Source organism: Miscanthus floridulus, chromosome 18, assembly GCF_019320115.1.
Source record: "Miscanthus floridulus cultivar M001 chromosome 18, ASM1932011v1, whole genome shotgun sequence".
NCBI classification, from domain to species: domain Eukaryota; kingdom Viridiplantae; phylum Streptophyta; class Magnoliopsida; order Poales; family Poaceae; genus Miscanthus; species Miscanthus floridulus.
Window position 1 is genome coordinate 27,796,492 of NC_089597.1, and position 18,121 is coordinate 27,814,612.

The 18,121-nt window shown below is 42.8% G+C and overlaps 1 pseudogene; it reads left to right on the forward strand.

Moving 5' to 3' along the window:
- Positions 1-10,323: 10,323 nt before the first annotated feature.
- On the forward strand, positions 10,324-17,747 carry LOC136523558 (uncharacterized; annotated as a pseudogene).
- The last annotated feature ends 374 nt before the right edge of the window (positions 17,748-18,121 follow it).

Below are 18,121 nucleotides of genomic sequence, written 5' to 3' on the forward strand. Positions count from 1 at the left end.
ACCGCCGTGAGAAAAGGATGTCAACGCCTATCGAGTTAGAGCCGGTGCTTCTCTAAAATGATGGTTCAAACTTTCTACCTTGGTCAATACATGTACTCAATGCTTTTAGAGATATTAGTCCTCTTGTTGAGCATATTGTGGATGCAAGCATACCTCTTCCTATAGTTGATTGGAGCAACTACAAAAATTTGTCAAAAGAGAAAGAGATATGTGTGCAACTCAATGCTCAAGCTATTAATGTCATGTTGAGTACATTGAGTGCAGAGGTTCAAAATGAGGCAATCTTCAATAGACAACCACCTTCGGAGAGTGCTCATCTCATTTGGACTAGACTTTCTAATTTATATGGAAAATCCAAATGTGATGATGCACTTGAGATCAAGTCAATGGAAAGTATGTCCATTGTGTCTTCATGCAGCGAAGAAGCCTCACAAGACCTCAAGAGCGTCGAGCCAGAGCAAGAAGTGCAAGCGGTGCATGACTTGTTGTCTGCTTGCACATACCGGACGTGTTCGGTATGGCCGAGGCAGCAGACCAGCAAGCAGCTGTTTGCAACGATGCTCAAGCTCGATGGTGACCAAGTGATGAGTCAACCTCAGTATCTCATGATACTCATCACTTGTGTCTCATGGCCAAGAAAAGCAAGAAAAAGAGTAACAAGAAAGATCAAGAAAAGGAGAAAGCACAAGTAGATGATCAAGATGAGAGTGATATTGAAGTTGAAGACAACTACAACCTTGATCATCTCAACCACAAAGACAAGTTCATCATCATGAAGATAGTTGAAAAGAATGATGAGCTTGAAGAAGAGATTGAGAAGCAAGAGCAATCACTTCAAAAGCAAGAATTGTTTCTCATCTCCAAGATGGAAGAACTAAAGGCTTTAAGTGAAAGGTATGAAAAGTTGTCAATTGAGCATACTTTAGTTACTAACTCCTCTTCTAGTGTTTCACAACTAGAGAAGGAAAACTTTGAGCTCAAGGCAAGGCTAGATGAACTATCAAGCAAGTATAATGTGCTACAAGCAAACTATGTTCATCTAAAGTGCTCTCATGATGAAGTAGTAGAATCAAGCATCATGCTTGAGGTGGCTCATGAGGTTGTGATCACACTGGTAAAATTTTCTCAACCTCTCACACATTCACTTACTAGTACACCATCTCAATTAAATATTTCTTGTACTAATGAATGTGCTCCTCAAGCAAGCCAATCTTCGATTGAGCTAAATCTCATAGAAAACATAGAGCTCAAAGAAGAGGTGGAAAGATTAAAGAAAGATGTGATTCGGTTGAAGGGTAAGGAGAAAGCACAACCTTCTCAATATAACCGTGATAACATGGTGAAGAAGCTTGAGAAGGGTTCAAACCTTGCTTCCTCCAAAACCCAACAAAAGAATCACATCTCAAGCAAGGCCTACACAACCAAGAGCAAGAAATATGGAAAAAGGTTATGCTATGGTTGTGGATTATATGGACATGAGTGGGCCATGTGTCCACATAAGAGTTGGGCCGACAAGTGTGAAGTGGCCGAACAAAAGTCCTCAAACAAGTTGGCCAACCAAAAGAAAAGTGATGGACAAAGCACTTGTCTCATGAGCAAGAAATTGGGGTATCCTACCAAGAAATGCCCAATGTACAAAGAGGCAAGAAAGAAAGCCCAAGTTGTAACAAGAAGATGTTATGGATGCAATGAGATGGGCCACAACATTGATAGATGTCCATACAAGCAAAGCAAGCATAGAGCAAACAAAGGTCGCATATGCTATGCTTGTAGAAGAAAGGGGCATTGAAGCTATGAATGCCCAAATGGTAACACACCTAAGCCGAACACATTTGTTTATAATGATATGCTTAGGAAGACCACAAATGGAGTTAGCACAAGCAAGGTGATGTGTTCACCACAAACTAGTGCTAAAGCCATTTGGGTGCCTAAGCACTTGTTGACTAACCCAAAAGGACCCAACAAAGGTTGGGTACCAAAGTGTGCTTAGGTTAATGATGTAGGTACTTGATGATGAGATGAAGGCTTCGGGGTGGTTGAGCAAGCAATTTGATAATATTCACTCAATCTATCAACTAATTCTTATCATAATCTCTTATATGGTTGACCCAAAGATAATTCAATGAATATATCATATATTTCATCCTCACCATTGGTAACAAGTACCTAAACCTTATAGGATAGCCACCTTGTTCGTTTTGTGTTCAATAGTTCACAAATAGGCATATTTGTATAATATTGAAAGTGGCTAATTGAAAAGTATTTTATTTTGCCATATGATGCTTTTAATAGCTCGCTAGTGGAGCAATTTATTTATTGAGATGCAGGGCATAAAATAAATACTATCGCTAAAATGAAGAATCACAAGCAGTGGGTTATTTGCTTCTGTCCTGCACCTATCGGATGTGTCCGGTATTAATATCGGATGTGTCCGGTATGGATAGGGACAGAAAGCAAGTGTTTATGTTCTGCGTATTCCGGATGTGTCCGGTACACCTACCGGACGTGTCCGGTATTGCAGGAACCAGAACACTAATAGGATTACAACTGAGTCTTTGATCCATATATCCTCAATTTACTCAGAAGCTTGTGGTTTACCAAATCTAAGTGGATTGTGAGCATCTCTTGAACTCAAATTTGAATATAGAAAATTATTTGGTTATGGTTCAAAATAGAAAATTGTCTCCCATATTCTTAATAGAATAAAGTGCTAGTTGAAAGTCATTCAAATTACTTAAAGCACTTATTTAGGGGGAGCTCAGTTTCTATTTTGCACTTTTGTGGACTAACACATTTATCTAGCATTATTTGTAGTCATTTGAATGAAAATGTATCTAGCATGATTTTTTGGCAATTAAGGTCAACATAAAGATTATCATGCTATGTATCTTCTTAGTGGTATTCTTGTGGGCTCAAGGCAAAGGTATGTCTTTACATACATGCATTGTAAGTGCATCTAAGGTCCTTTATATGTTAGAATGTGCATTTGTGTGACATAGGAGAGATGTTTTTTAAAACCCATTACTAGCATGTGTAGGTGGTGTGAATTTGAAAAACTATTTGAATCTTGGTCTTTGTGACCTAGCCTTGTCATGTGATGATTATAGCTCTCCTTGATTGTTTGATTGGCTAATTACACATGACATGGCTTTCTTAAGTCCACAATCTACTATGTCTCACAATCTCTCTCTCAAGTGGTCAAAATCTATATGCCAAATATTTGGAAAAGAGAAGTGCTACTCATGGCATTTGCATAAGAAAAGTAATTATATCTTATCTGGATCAAGGACATACATGTTTTTGGATCAAGAAATAATAGAGAAGGGGATTAGAATTAAGTGAATGAAATTTGGAAAAAGATCAGCCAGCCCGCAAATACCGGACGTGTCTGGTATGCCTACCGGACGTGTCTGGTATGAGCGGGGCTATAAAAATGGCCGGTACCCCTTTGGCCCTGATCCTCTATCTCTCTTTTCTCTCCTCCAAGCCGACACCGCCACCTCTGTTCCACCATATTGCTGATTGAGTGATTCCACCATGAAAAGGAAGAGAGGGAGATTGGATCGGAGGAGATTTGCATCAAGATCGAAGACTCCAGGACTTGGATTTCCAATCGTATCTTCATTCACTCTCACAAGGTACCCTAATCTCGAACCTCATCCAATCTAAGCGGTTAGGGCATGATTTTGGAATTCCTTTGGTAGAGATGCTACATTACCTGTCTAGAAGCATTGCCCAGAGTTTGGATTGGATTGGTTGAAGATTGAGCCAAGGACCCCAGGTAGGGTTGCTGTCCGCTCATACTGGATGTGTCCGGTATGGGACAGCAGAGCAGATTTTGCTTCCTTGTTTCAATCTTCTCAATGGTTGATTCTTAGGACTAAGTTTAATTGTCTATTGTGTTTTGTGAACCTTTTGACCTAATTTGGTTGAGGTGATTACAAAGCATAGGACAATTATTCTTATTTCTATATATCAACTAAAATAAGCTATCGTTTGGGAATGTATCTAAAATTCCTTGCAAATATTTGGATATAGGACAGCAGCTATGAGTGGAAGACAGGAGCCTAGGTCCAAGCATAGGCATGATCCAACTTTGGAGAAATACAAGAAGGCAAGACAGGAAATGCATCTTAGATATAGTCAGCAGGAGCAGGGGAGCAGCAGAGGACTCTCTAGGACTACTAGAGGTGCTCCACAGTACAAAGAAGGAGACAACAGTTCTTCCTCTAACACAGATATAGAAGAGTATAGAGTGGAGCCCAGTACAAGAAAGAGGAAGAGCACTGACAGAGGTTTAGATGGTGGTAGCTCAGATGATGAGCAAGAGATTGAGGAGGAGCAGGCAGTACCTCTAGCTCAGCACCAGCCAGGTCAGGGTATGCACTATGGTTTACTTGAGCCACATCCACCTAGTGTACCCTCTTATGTTTCTAGAGTTGACTATCGAGGGAAAGGCATGACCAGAAGGGCTAGAGATGAAAGAAGAATTGATCCAAGGGGCCTATCAAGGATTCAGTTTGATCATCGATTTCAGACAGCCTTTCATATGGACTTCTACACCAGTGTGATCCTCACTAGGAACCCAGTGATTGCTAGGTCTTAGTGGATTGATTGACAGTACGTCAGAGATTTGCAGAAGGCCTCCATTGATCACGCTATTGCCATTTGTGAGCATATAGGGGTTTATGAGATTATGGAGTTCCAGCATGACTAGAACACAGAGGTGGTAGCTCAGTTCTACGCCACCCTATATGTTGAGGAGGATGAGAGGCGTATGCATTGGATGCTTGAGGGCCAGTGGTACAGTGTTGATTTTGATGCTTTTGCAGCACTACTTGGCTTCTCAGATGATGATCTTTAGAAAGATAGGATCCACATAGAGTAGGTGTTGCCTCCAGAGCACCTTGCCTACATGTACCCACCAGGGGGTGAGAGAGGAGCAGTGGGGAAGGTTCTAGGTCTTCACCCTACTTACAAATACCTAGACAGGATGTTCAGGAAGACCATTGATTGTAAGGGTGGAGATAGGGGGAACATTGCAGATTACTCTAGGAACCCGCTCCACAAGATGGCACCTGATGCACGACCTTTTAGCATCTTTGATTTCATATGGTGCGAGATCAGAAGTGTCGGCGAGAGGCCCCTCAAGGGCTGTGGTTTTGCTCCCTACATCATGCACATGATTGAGTAGGTCACAGGGCATACCTTTGAGTATGACAAGGTACATAAGGTCCTAAAGATTGTTGTAGACTTGCCTGAGGTTGGGGTACCTCCAGCAGGACTAGGAGAAGCAGCAGCAGCACCAGAGGCAGATGCACCTGTAGGTGGTGCAGCAACAGGACGAGCTTCCCCTCTACCACATGCTCCTTCACATTCTTCTTCATGTCACCGTAGTCCTCCTTCTCCTATTCGCAAGATATTCAGTGCTATCTTTGGGATGTGCAAGGACATACAGACCTATCAGCAGAAGGAGAGGGAGGCTAGGAGGAAGGATACTCGGACTTTGAAGCAGATTGCTTCTAGACTTGAGCTTGATCCTCCTAGATCTCCACTATCAGATGAGGCAGCTAGTGAGCCTGAGACTAAGGAGCAGCAGCAGGGTAGGTACGACATAGAGTTTGCTGAGTTCCTTCAGCGACAGCAGCAGCAGCAGGCTCTAGAGCACCCTGACACTTTACCACTACAGGCTCGGATGCCTACTCACTCTGAGCCATGTCCTAGTGCTATAGACAAGTATGCTTTAGACTGGTGGAGTGACCTCACGGGTAGTTTCTATGACCCGTCTGGTGCGGGTGGTTCTCGTCTAGCCGGTGCTACACGCTCAGATGATGAGGATGCTGGTAGAGATGAAGATGATGATGAGTGATCACAGCTGTCAGAGACAGCTTGTGGCCCCTTTGTCCTTAGTATGTCATTGTTGGACCTTTGTGGTGATTGATGACAAAGGGGAAGAGAGACTGATTAAAGCTTCAAGGATACTTGTTTCATTTGCTTATCTTTGTACCTGAAGACATGTACCGCAGGCTGTAGTTTCTTGAGCTTCATTTTAGTTTTTGAGCTTTATTGATGTATCTAGAGTTTGAGATAGATTGTATCATGTGAGATAAGACTTACTTATGTTTTATCTATGTATCTCTTGAGACATGATCTTTATTTATATTTTAATGGCTTATGGACTTGAGAAAATGTGTAATGAGTGCTATGTGTGACATACATGTGTTGTATTTATTTTCATAAGGACCATGCATGCTAGAATGAAAATATTTGATGTGATGTCTTTATATTTATTCTTGTGTGATATATCTTGTCATATGCATCACGATTTTACTTTGTCAACACACACATGCACTCCACGGATGCAATGATTTAGGGGGAGTCTCCTATATGTTTTAGTATGTGCAATTAACATATGAGGTCATTTCATGAATTCTAATCATAAGCACATATTAAGGGGGAGCCTCTCATAAATCATTGAACCCAAAAGTTTAAATGTTTATATTCTTTTATAAGCTTTAATCAAGTTGTCATCAATCACCAAAAAGGGGGAGATTGAAAGTGCATCTAGCCCTTTAGTGGGTTTTGGATGGTTGAATGACAATGTGATTAAAGGTCTAACCCGTTTGCTAAGTGTGGACAGGTAATAGGTTATCTCATAGATACTTAATGAAAACCAAAATGATGCGTTGTTATATAAAACAATCTAGTTCAAGCACAAGACAACAATGCAAATGGAATTCATGCAAAGGCTTATTTATTGTGGGATTTCCATGTTCTATGTGAAAGCAAGCTCGTAAGAATTAATTAATAAGACATAAAGGATTGCATATGGAATGGTCTCATATTTGAAGCTTGCTAAATTGAAATGAAAAAAATAACAATACAAATGAATGGTTGATTCAACACAAGATGTGACTTGATGGCTTGAGATGGTGAAGATAGCAAGGAAGGGCTTCGAGGTGCTAAGCAAGGGTGAAGGGCAAGCGACGGCTTGGTGGCCGAAGAACCTAGCTAGGGTGAAGAAGGAAGTACTTGCATTTAGTTGAGGTACTAATCAAGCTACGATGGTCATATTGATGTGGAGGATCAAATCTATATTGGACAAAGTGTTTGAAGTGACTTGATGCATTTGGAGTTATTCATATTTGATGAATGGAATCAAGTCATGTGCTCAAGATGGCTATGCTCAAGTGACAAGATCAATATCAATTAGTGAGTGTGTGATCCAAATTGCCAACTCTTCCAAACCCTCTCTTAGTGAGTGTGTGATCCTAATTGCCAAATCAATTAGTGGGTTGAGAGAAATTCAAAAAGAGAGCAATCCAACCACTTGAGCACTTGTGCATATTGTCAATCTCATGATTTGCATTTGTTACTCTTGGACTCTTCAATCCTAGACGGTTAGGCATCGCCGGAGAGCACCCAAGAGATTGTGGTGTGCCTCAGAAAGTTTGTAACAGTCGATTTTGCCACCTCAGAATCAACTAGTGGAAGGAGGAAAAGGAGTTGGAAAAGACTCCGGCTAGAGTGACCTTTGTGGTACCCTCTAGGGCTGACCTTCGCTGGGTTGCCCGTAACCCCCTCAACGGAGAGTAGAACTCGAACGAGTCTGAACTTCGGTAAAACAAATATCGTGTCTCAATTCGTATTTCATTCGATTTTTGTGTTGCTCTAGCTCTTGTGCAGGTTCTCTATGTATATTATCATCTCTAGTAGGTACCTGCAGTTTGGCTCGAAGATAGAAATCGAAAGGAGCAAGTTTGGGGTTGTTTTGTAGAATTTGTGTATACCGGACACGTCCGGTATTCATACCAGACATGTCCGGTATTTCCTGTCTGTGCTGAATATATTCATTCTCTGTTCTAACTTTGTGTTGCAGGGTTGTAGCTTCTAGATATATTCTTTATACCTTGTATACTCTGTGGCTAACTTGTGAGGGGTGGTACTACTCTTTATTTGGAGTTTCCATTTTGAAAACTCCCTTTACTAATCGTTTCCATATTTAAAGGTGTTAATTTCCATAAGTGCCTATTCACCCCCTCTAGGCGGCATCCTAGGTCCTTTCAAGTACTCACCCGTTGTTGACTCATAGGCCTCGGCACAGAAGAAGATTATGACTTCGAAGATGAAGCATACCACGAGGATTAGGTTTCCCGTAAGGAGATACGATTGTAGGAATGTGACATTGAGGCTAGGGTTTTGACCACGCTCAAGTTGCCTATGGAATAGGATGTCACTTCGCTGTATAATAATTCCGCTTTAGAAACCACCAACAATGTCGTTTCACGGCCGTAGCCTTCCGCTAGATATGTAGTCTATGACCATGCCCCTTTTGGGCTACTGTTGTAAGACCCTATTTCTAGATATCAATAAAGCTCGGAACCTTTTAATTAATATATATATATATATATATATGTACCATCCCTGTGATTAGTGCGTATTTGTGCATGATCCTGACGTAAATACGGATGCATTGAGGACTCTCAAATTGAGGGGCCGACAGTAGGTTCCCAATGGCCAGTTTTTTGGGAGGCTATTTATACCCCCATGGCTGGTCAAATGGAGGGAGTTGGAGTGTGCTAAATATATAGGAGTGTTGAGACACTTCACCAAGTGCTCTAACCACCACAAGTTCTTAAGAGAAGATTAGATGATTAGTGTAGTATTTTGCGAAGTGCCTATGCTAGTTAGACCCGCTTAATTGCGCTTGCTCTAGGTTTAGACCTAGTGTTTAGTGAGGTTTGCATACATCTTACCACTCGGTGTTTGCGCGCACCATTATTATGTACCGGAGGGGTTTGTAGTCTTGCGAGATCACACGAACTGTGTTTGTGGTGTGGCCGCCACCATCTACCGAAGGGAACGAGGCCTACAGCGGTTCGAATGGAAGCTCGATAGTGAAGACGGCGGGGAGCTATCCAGGAGAGGCTATTTTGGAGACCCAGAAAGGACCAAGGGTATTCACAGTGTTACTCGACCGGGAGCTTGGCCCTTGCGAGGGCATCCTTACAAGGGGCTCCAACGAGGACTAGGGAAAAACTTACGTGCTTCTCGATACCTCAGTAAAAATGCCAACATCGTCGAACGGGAGTTTGTATCTCTATCGCCTTTTATCTTCCACATTTATATTGTGTACCTTGGTTGTGTGCTTTACCTTCCTAAATTAGTGAATATGCTAGTTGATAGGATTGAAACCTAGGTTGCATAACTCTTTTGTGGTAGAGATAACAACACATCTAGCAAAACATTAGTTGCACATCTAGATAGTTTATCTTTGCATAGGTTTTGCTTAGGAGAAAATTAGAGGCCAATAGTTAGAAACAGTTTTCAAGTTGCCTAATTCACCCGCTCTTAAATGTCATGGTCTCTTCAAGCAGTATAAGAGCTGGTTGGCTCAATTTCGATCTTTAATTTGAACGCAGTTGAGCCAATTACAGCGGGAAGGATGAATACTCATAGGCCTCAACACTTTTTACTTTGATGCTAACTGCTACGAGCCTGGCTTAGGAGTTTGACATGTATCCAAACACTAAGAGACCACATTATGGTTCTCTGCTTAGTCCTTAAGCCACCCCTCCAAACAGCCCTCGTAGTGCCTAGATAGAGATATGGAAATTATCGAGTAATTTTGGGTTAAGACTGACCTAGCCCAACGATACTAGAAGTGAAGGCAAAGCTCTAGAGCTGATTCTTACTCTGCTTATTCAAAGTGATTCTCAAATACTAACAAACCGCCCCGAAATCTCCCTCGTCATCGTCCTGTCCTCCGCCCCCGCCCCCGCCCCGCCTCCTCCTTGTCGATTATCGTTGCTGTCCTCCACGCTGAAGTCGGCTCCCCCCTTGTTCCGGCGGTCGTCTTCGTCCCCGCGCCACCGCGGAGCTTTGCTTCCTCATGCCGGCGGTGTCTTCCTCCTCGCGCCACCGTGGAACTCCCCTTCCTCGCTCCGCCGGTCGTCTTCATCCCTGCGCTGGTGGCTGTACCCACCCAGGACTCGACGGAGGAGACAGAACGATTCAAGCAGCATGTCACCCCGGCGAAGAAGACGAAGTCGTGGCCGCAAATCCCCCAAACGGTGCGACTTTTGCCATTGGATTCTTGCGGAAGCCAACTGTGAGATGAATCTAGCTTTGATTCAAAGCGTGGTTGAAATAAGCTATCCCAAACAGGGCCATATCTCTCGCTTGCCCTTTCCCCTCTGATCCGACCGGTGTGGGCTACGGCCGGCGTGATCCGACACCCCTCCTCCCGCCCCCTATGCCGTAAGCGGGCAATCAGAACCCCGATCACCCGCACGCCGGCGCGCCGGTGTCGTCTTCACCACCATGAGCTCCATCAAGCCCTTCAACCGGTGAGCCTCGACCCTACTCCATTTTTGAAACCCTAGCTGCAGCCGTTGCTGACCTCCGCGCGGGATCGGGTGGGTTGGTTTTCTTGCAGGCTGGTGAGGCTGGCGGCCCGCGCCTTCTACGACGATGTCTCCATGAAGGGCGACAGCTAGCCCAAGACTTCCCATGGAGACAAACATGGCATGGCCGTCGTCGTCCTGGACGCGGTCACCAGGTACTGGATGCGAACTATTTCTGTTGAACCGTCTGTCTTCTCAATAATTTGTTGCTAGTCTTCAAGTTTGCACGAGCACCTTGCCTTCATATGCCATCAACACACCTCACCTGCTGGTCCAGTGACACCACACTCATGCTATATCTTTTGGATGCTTGATTTGTTTTCTGCTATGTAGCACGTATGCGGCAGTTTCCCAAAAAATCTGGATACTTTTTACCATTTTAAAATATAAAGATAATAACACATATTAAAACTAGTAACAATAAAACATTGCAGATACGTTTCAGCTGACATACTCAATATTCACAAAATTAATTAAAAAACAAATACTCAGAAGATATGTATCTGTGTTTTCAAATCATCTAATCAAACCCTGTCGCCATGGCACCGATAAGGTGACTAGTTGTTGATAAGCTCAATTAGTCGAGCCTAGTCGACCCTAGTCGTCCTCTATGTACCAGGGCCAATATACTATATAGCATGTAGTATAAAGGCTATATGAACCAAATTTTAAGATAGAATGTATAGTCACTTGATGACTTACTGGCGAGGTTTGATTTCTGAAGTGTCCAAAACTCCATATTCAAGTTTTAAGGCAAGCAAAGAGCGGCCAAAATAGAGCTAGAAAGCAAGAATAACGAGAGCTAACAGCAAGAAGCGGAGAAGGAGGATGTACACTAACAGTTGGATGAGGTGCTTATCTTTCAAGTCCCTTTCAGCCAATGTTCAAAAAGGCGGTACTAGGCGCTCGCCCAGGCGCACTTCAGCGCTGGGCGGAGGGGTAACGCCTCGCCTAGGGGGATAAGTGGAGAATAGGGGCTGTGCCACCAGATCCAGAGTCACGCCGCCCGAGGGAGGGAGCTACGTCGCCGAATCCATTGTTGAGCAGCCTCCTCCGGTCCTCCCTCCTCCCAATCCAGTCAGATGCGCATATGTTTGAAGGAGAGGGGAAGGGAGCAGAAAGGAAATGCTGGCCTTGGGTCGTGATGGCGTGGGGAGTGCGCGAGGCGAAGCTGTGGCAACACATGAAGGCTAAGCCTGCGGCCTGCCTGCAGCCGGAGAGAGAGAGAGCGAGGGAGGGAGGGAGGGAGGGGGGAGGGAGAGGGAGAGGGAGAGGGAGGGGGAGGGGGAGGGGGAGGGGGAGGGAGAGGGGGAGAGGGAGGGAGGGAGAGGGAGAGGGAGAGGGAGGGAGAGGGAGAGAGGGAGGGAGGGAGGGAGAGGGAGAGAGGGAGAGGGGGAGAGGGGGAGAGAGAGGGAGAGAGGGGGAGGGAGAGAGGGACCCCCTCCCTCCCTCCCTCCCTCCCGAGGGGGAGGGAGGGTGGGAGTGAGGGAGGGAGGGGGGGAGATGTGGATAGGACAGAGCGATTTTGCGACTTGCCCCTCCACTTTGCAAAAATTCCTGCAAATTTTCTTGCTATGATTTCCTTTACTGATTTCTTACATTCTAGTCCCTACAACTTGTTTTTTTTCACAAGATACCACTTCTATTGCTGTAGGAACTTCTATTTATTCAGCATTTCAGCTACTACATTTATATATTTATTCAGCTATACATGCTGAATGCAAATTTAGCAAAATGCCTAGAAAAACGCCTTGAAACACCTAGGCTAGCCTAGGCTCGCTTAGGCTCTAGGCCATGGGTCGTCACCTAGAAACCGCCTAGCGCCTTCTTGAACATTGCTTTCGGTAGGAGGCACCTGTGGCTAGAGAGGGAGGAGGCACCTGTAGCTAGAGAGGGTGCACTGCTAAGACAGCGAGACCTGCTGCTAAGGCAGGCAGCTGGTAGGGAGGGAGGGGGGAGGGGGAGACCAAAAAACAATGAGCCTAACGGACCAACAGGCCATCGGACGACTTGGTTTCTAGTCGCTCTAGCTGAATAGGTCGACAAATTGCAATTAGTCGGATGACTTAATAACATTGATACGTATCCGGTACGCGATATGAGGCCTCACCCACACCCACGTATCCATTCAACATAGGGTTTTTTGTGGTGTAACCTAACCACCTATTTGATTTTTTTGGGTCTGTTTGATTTATGCAAAAAGTATTCTACTTCCACCTCAGATGGCAGTGGGTCCGGGAGGAAGATTTGGCTAAAGCATTGAAGCTCCACTCGAAACAGCTGCGTCGCATTCTCCGTTTCTTTGAAGAGGAGAAACTAGTCGCGAGGGATCATCGGAAGGAGGTTAGTTTTTCTGTGTGTATTGATCTGTTGTTGAACATGCATAGCTGTGATTCCCTTTTGTAGATATGAGCAAGTTCCAACCGCCAACTGGTGACAAAATGTCCTTGTTGTCTATTTACTTAAATGGCGTTAAGCTGTAAGGAAGATAATTCAACATTGTCATGCCTTGAAAATGTGTGTGGCACTTATCAAGTAACTAGGTATGTAGGTGGACAGAAATTTATTCATCTATAATTTTCCATCATGAAGTTGAAGATTGCAAAGCGAGCTGTAAGTGTGGCAAAGGGTAGAGCGTACGAGGATTTTTACCAACATTTGAGTATGAAGGAAGGAGAGAAGGACATTTATAGGATGGCTAGGGTTCGTGAGAGAAAGACAAAGGACTTCAACCAAGTTAAGTGCATTAAGGATGAAAGGGAGCATCTCTTGGTGAAGGAGGATGAGATCCGACATCGATGGCAAGAGTATTTTGACAAATTGTTCAATGGTGAGAATACGGACACAACCTTTTAGTTGGATGACTCTTTTGATGACACCAATAGGCGCTTTGTGCGGAGAATCCAAGAATCTGAGGTCAGAGAGGCGTTGAAAAGGATGAAAGGAGGTAAGGCGATGGGACCGGATGGTATCCCAATCGAGGTGTGGAGATGCCTCGGGGACATACTATAGTATGGCTAACCAAGTTGTTCAACCATATTTTTCGATCGAACAAGATGTCTGATGAGTGGAGAAGTATATTGGTACCGATCTACAAGAATAAACAAGATATTCAAAGTTATACTAATTACCGAGGAATTAAGTTGATGAGCCATACTATGAAGCTATCGGAGAGAGTTATCGAGCATTGTTTGAGAGCAATAACGCGGGTCTCTATGAACCAATTTGGTTTCATGCCCAGAAGGTCAACCATGGAAGCCATTTTCTTAATAAGACAAGTTATGGAGCGGTATAGGGAGAAGAAGAAGGACCTACACATGGTTTTTATTGACTTGGAGAAGGCTTGTGATAAAATACCAAGGAATGTTATGTGGTGGGCTTTGGACAAACATAAAATCCCAACGAAGTACGTCGAGCTCATTAAGGACATGTACAACAATGTTGTGACTAGTGTTCGAATAAGTGATGGAGACACGGATGACTTCCCGATTGGGATAGGACTACATTAAGGGTCAGCTTTGAGCTCTTATTTGTTTGGCTTAGTGATGGATAAGGTCACAAGGGACATACAAGGGGACATCCCTTGGTGTATGCTTTTCACGGATGATGTAGTGCTAGTTGATGAAAGCCGGACATGAGTGAATCAGAAACTAGAGTTATGGCAGGAGACTTTGGAGTCCAAATGTTTTAGACTCAGTAGAACTAAAACTGAGTATATGAGATATGACTTCGGCACTACTACTCAGGAGAAAGAAGGTATTAGTTTGGAAGGTCAAGTAGTGCCTAGGAAGGATACCTTTCGATATTTAGGATCAATGCTATAGAGAGACGGGGATATTGATGAAGATGTTAGCCATAGAATCAAAGCAAGGTGGATGAAGTGGTGCCAAGCATCTGGTGTCCTATGTGACAAAAAGGGTACCATAGAAGCTAAAAAGCAAGTTTTATAGGACGGCGATTAGAGCTGCTATGTTGTATGGTGCAGAATGTTGGCCTACGAAAAGATGACATGTTCAACAGATAAGTGTCGCGGAAATGCATATGTTGCGTTGGATTTGCGGTCATACAAGAAGGGATCGAGTTCGGAATGATGATATACGTGATAGATTAGAGGTAGCACCAATCGGAGAAAAGCTTGTCCAACACCGGTTGAGATGGTTTGGACATGTCCAACGGAGACCTCCAGAGGCACCGGTGCGTAGTAGAATACTAAAGCAGGATAGTAACGTGAAGAGAGGCAGAGGAAGACCGAAGTTGACTTGGGTAGAGGCAATAAAAGGAGACTTGAAAGGATGGAATATAACTAAAGACTTAGCCTTAGATAGGAATGCTTGGAAAACAGCTATTCGCGTGCCTGAACCTTGATTGCTTCTGCTGGGTTTCAACTTTAGCCTACCCCAACTTGTTTGGGACTTAAAAGCTTTGTTGTTGTTGTTGTTGTTGAAGTTGGTGGCTGGCTGAAGAAATTTGCATTTCTCGCCATCTGTGTGCCAGTGAATATCTTATGATTTCATGACTCGTGTTTCCTTTGGGTGTGGTTCCTTGTCTTCTTATCTTATCTGATTTTGTATTTGCTTTGATCTTTCGGCCTGTTCGCTGGTTGGTTTCTGAGCTGGTTTGGGCTGGCTGGTGCTGGTTTATTGTGAGAGAAAAACACTATTGGCTGGCTGATTTGGGCTGGCTGAAACCAACAAGCGAACAGGCTGTTTGTCGCTGCAGTCAGCAAAAACGCAAAAGCACATAATGCTGCTGCTGCAGCTGCTAATGATGGTCAACCAGTTGCTAAGGAGGGAGAAAAGAAAGTAAAGATGCACACACATTCATACTGTTGCTTGGATTATGCTCAGGTTATTCTTCTAAAACCTATGCCATTAAGTTGTTATTGTTTTTATAGATAAGAGTGTTTTTTTAGAAAAAGAACAAGATATTTGTATGTTGCCTTTAATTTCTTGCCGGAGGTACCTTTTTCAAATTTTCCCTGAGCAATGACGAAGTACATTTATTTTATAGATTACTAATGCTTTGGGATTCTCCTGTTATGTTTCTTAATTAATTGGCCTTGATTGCAAAGGGGGAGAAATTTTATTAGTACTGTATTATCATGAGTTAATCCTTCTTTCTGTTTGATAATTTTAGCCTTGCAGGAAAAATATTTGACCTCCATTATTTGTAACATTTACCTTACAAGCGAAGCTTTAATTGGGCCCTGGGTTCTAGGGTATGAGTGCAAAAGATAAATTAAAGAGTGACACATGTACAAAAGCTTGTTTAACTTGATATATATACACTAGCATATAGAGCACCTGCTTTCAATTGTTTACATCTCGCCCTTTGTTTGCTCTCAAGCAATACAAGTCTTCAATTTTAAATCCATGGACCTGTTTGTTTTAGTTTCTGGCAACTGCACGTCGCGTCGTGGTAGCGTGTCGATTTTCTTGTGTCTTGCATCCTGGTTATATTGCGGGCATTTCTCTTGTTCTGTTCTCTTTAGCTCAAAACACTTGTATTTGGATCAATGCAAAAATGTCAAGGGTGGTTTCTCGAGTTTAGTTATCATTTACATTTTCATCAGTTTGTTGATATTTACTGTGTATGAAACTCACTATTATACTAAGAGCATTATGTCCCCATTCATCTTTCCTCTGTCTCTTGTTCTGTAATCCAATACAAATTATAATGGATGTTTGTCCTCCCAAAACACAGATCTGTGATGTTGTAAGGTACCGGATTCGCCGCATGAAGAAAAAATATGAGGATGAATTGGACAACAGAAATACAATTCAACACTATATATGCCCTAGCTGTAATAAAAGGTAGTATGCGTTCGTCTAGTTTATTCATGCTAAGGCAGAAAACTGGTGCGCTCTGGTTAACTTTTTCTTCTGATCTGCAGATACTCAGCCTTTGATGCAGTACAACTGGTAAGCTACACGGATGAGTACTTCCATTGTGAAACTTGCAATGGTGAACTGGTTGCAGAGAGTGACAAGCTTGCTTCTGAGGAAATGGGAGATGGCGATGACAATGTTAGAAAGCGCAGGCGTGAGAAATTAAAGGACATGCAGCAAAGAATTGAAGTTAGTATTCGGTTATCTTTGGAACTCTTCTGAGTTTCAATGCCAAAATTTACGTGCTCAGTCCAAATATCATAGAAGGAAACAAAAATGTTAGGTGTTTTCAGCATTCCAGCACAACTGCTGCTGAGAATAGATGGTTGACAAAGGGAATACTTTTTTGCTTGATTGAGAAAGTCAACCAAACAGTTTGGAAGAAAACAAGAACACATATATAGCTGCACTGATGTAATATTGTAAAACTGATACGAACATCCACCTGTGACAGGAATGGCACATTACCACGATGAATGCCACCAACTTTGCTATAACCTTTAGAGATTACACATTTTTTATATTGTAAATAGCAAATATCTCACCGTTATAAAGGCCTGTTTGGATACCCAGGGGCTAATTGTTAGCTAGCTAATATTAGCCCTGTGCATCAAACAAGAGGGCTAATAGGTGGGCTACTTTTTGAGTCAAGCCTCCAACTTCAGTTAATTTTGGGCTAATTTTTAGCTCCGACTAGTAACTAGCCATGTGTATCAAAAAGGCCCTAAAACCAATCGTTTCATGTCCTTGGCTGTCTACTTACAGTTTTTTAGAATTTATATAGTCTGTTTGCCTAGAGTCAAGAAATAGTTTGACTGATATCACTACAAGTGCTTGGATGAGAAATTGAGAATATTAGTCTCTTTGGTAAAAAAAAAGATTATTGGGAAAAGAATGATTAGTGTTCTATATGCAACATTTTGGAGGTGATTGCATGTATACCGATCTATCAACTAGTGTCTCTGAATCTTGTTCTTGGTTTTTAAGAATCTGACTGAGGTATGTTCTTTATATTGTTTTTCTATTACATTAGGAGCAATTGAAGCCATTGGTTGCACAACTTGATAGAGTGAAGAATCTGCCTGCACCTGAGTTTGGGAGTCTACAAACATGGAAGAGCAAATATTGGTGCTTTTGCAATTGGTGACCCTGCTGCAGCTGGTTCTTCAAAGAATTCATAAGGGCAGTATGGTACACCGACATACATTGGAGAGACGAAGGTAAGACTTCCATATAGCTCCGAGTGCTACTGAATCTTCTTGGTTGTATATCCAACATAATTAAGTTAGATTTCAACTCTTTTCCATATCCCAATGAACTTCTGAATCATATTAGTCTGTATTCTATATCTGAAATGCTTGTATAGGAAAAAACTGGTCTTCCAACCTATCTTCAAACTATACCTGAATTATTAAAAAAAAGGGCGGACCCAGTGCCAGAGGCTCCCACATGAGTGGGGTCTGGGGAAGGAAAAAACCGAGGCAAGCCTTCCCCCGTAAAATCTGTGGAGAGGCTAACTTAGTGAGACAGCTCTCACCACTACACCAGGCCTGAATTATTGTCTAATAAATAGCAAATTGACAATAATGTACATGGAAATCCATGTATTTAATGTGTGGACATGGTACCATCACTGATTCCAAAAATAAGTCTGACTAACCTTTTTTACTTTCCTTGAATAAAGTGTGTACATGTATTTGAGGGTTTTTTTTCTCTTCTTCATATTATAAGCCTTGCTTAAATGTTGGTCTAAGAGTATCTCCAAGAGTCTTTCTTAAACTCACTCTCTAAATCCTCATTTGGAGCCATTTGAATAAAAATAGGTCT